Here is a 2265-nt window from a genome sequence, read left to right on the forward strand (position 1 = left end):
ATAACATTTTAAATATACTTGATATTGTATAGATTTTGAAAGCTGTGAATGGACTAAAACATAGAAACTTTACAATATTTTATTTACATTTTTCCATAACAGCCACATTGGTTGTTTTTTTCTATATGAATAGGGTCCACTTCTACCCATATTTAACTACTGGTTTCTTGCTGAAGAATTGAGTTTTTGTTTTTTTTTTTAATATTTATCAAGCACTATGACTTTAGAAATGGTGGGAAAGCATTCACTTCAAGATTTAGAGGACATACAGGCGAGTTAATTAGTATAACTCATTATGAAATGAAATTTAAATGACTCAAACACAATATTCCTTTCCAAGTTTAAATATAATGGTAACAACAATAAGTGATGTTTATGGAATGTGTCATGCATTGCTTTGGGCATCTTAAATGTATTAGCTTCCTTAATGCTCGAAATGCTGCTATCAGGTAAATGCACTTACTACCTTCACTTTGGAGAAAAAGAATATAAAGCATTCAGATGTTGTATTGATTTTTTTAAAATCTACTTAACTGACTTCTTTATCTTCAGTTTTATTACTGTGCAATTGCCTGGTTTTAAATGACTTCTATCTTAAATATCAAAACCAAAACATATTTCTTTTACACCTTTTTTAGAACTAAAAGAAAAATATGTATTTTCTTCAAGATTTATTTTTCATGACAAAATTATTTGTAATTTAGAGTTTGTAAAATTACAATGTTATTGAAAGAGTACTACTTCATGATCCTTTCAAAATACGTTTTTTATTTATATAATGCGTATTTCTTTTTTCTTATTATGTGTTTACTTTTAGCTTCTTTATTAACAGTCTCCCACATAAGTCGTATTGCACCAGATTCCTGGTCTGCAGAGAGTTTAAGATGTTTCATCTTTGTCTCTAACTGAGGCTTTCTCAGCTTTTTAAATGAATGATAAATCTGCCCATATCTCAACTTCTAACACATACATGCACCTAGGAAAAAAGGAGGTTCTAGATATGACTTTCAAATAGCATACAATTCATACTGCATGTTTTTCTTAATGGATTTTGATTGAGACCAGTGTTAAGATATTTGAATTCTCTCATTCTACTGATTGGGAATTTCCCCCATCCCCAACACAACTACAACCAGTGCCACTGCTAGCGATAGTGATTTTAATAATAAACTAATCTATTTTGCAACATATTTGAAAGATGATATATTCTATTTCTATTTCAGAAACAGTGTGCAGGTATGAAAAGATCAGAGGCTGCCTGGACCCTATCTCTAGTTATAATAGTTCTTACTGTTATATGAATTTAGGTAATAAATATTGCTCCTATTAGCTAATGTGTGTTTTCATCATTTACAATGTGGTCCAACGAGATGAACTTGTTGATTGTCATGTTGAGCTGGTTGTCATTGTTATTTTGTGTGTCTACATATTTGAAACCTGAAATTTGGAATTTGGAGAGCTTATCAAGGTTTCTACATAAATAAAATAACTGAACCTAAATATAACTCCAGGATCTTTGGCTCCAGATGCAATGCCTTCTTTTCCTTACTACCTTTCTTCATCTTCTTGATTGCGTAGGGTTGGAGCTGATAATCAAATGAAGTATGTTGAGATATAGTATGTAAACTCTAACACAATATACATAAGATTTTTGTCTAGTGAGTCAATTAAAAAAATTGCATTTATTTCTAACTTTAGCATTAATTTAACAAACACAATTAATTTATATTTCCTATAAAAATGAAAATAAAGCTAGTGCCCAAAGGCTCAATATCTATAATTATCAGGGAAATCAAATCAAAACTACAATGAGATATCACTTGACCTCAGTGAGAATGACTTATATCAAAAACAACAGATGCTGGCATGGAAAAAGAGAGTAAGGAACACTCATTCACTGCTGGTGGGACTGAAGACTAGTGTGAACTCTGTGGAAAATAGTATGGAGGTATCTCAAAGAACAGGAAATAGATCTATCTTTGGATCTAGCATCTCCCTACTCTTTACTCAAAGTAGAAAAATACATTTTATAAAAAGATACTTGTACTCCCATGTTTATAGCAGCACAATTCACAGTCACAAAGATGTGGAAACAACTCAAGCACCCTATCAACATGTGAAAGGATCACTATATGGGGGTACTTACATACCATAGAAAACTATTACACTATAAAAGATTGTGATCAAGAAGGTTTTGTAACAATCTCCATGGAATTTCAGAACATTCTTCTAAAAAAGTTAGGAACAATGAAGAAACAAACACAT

This window comes from Otolemur garnettii, unplaced genomic scaffold, assembly GCF_000181295.1.
Source record: "Otolemur garnettii isolate 467f Iridium unplaced genomic scaffold, OtoGar3 scaffold00164, whole genome shotgun sequence".
NCBI classification, from domain to species: domain Eukaryota; kingdom Metazoa; phylum Chordata; class Mammalia; order Primates; family Galagidae; genus Otolemur; species Otolemur garnettii.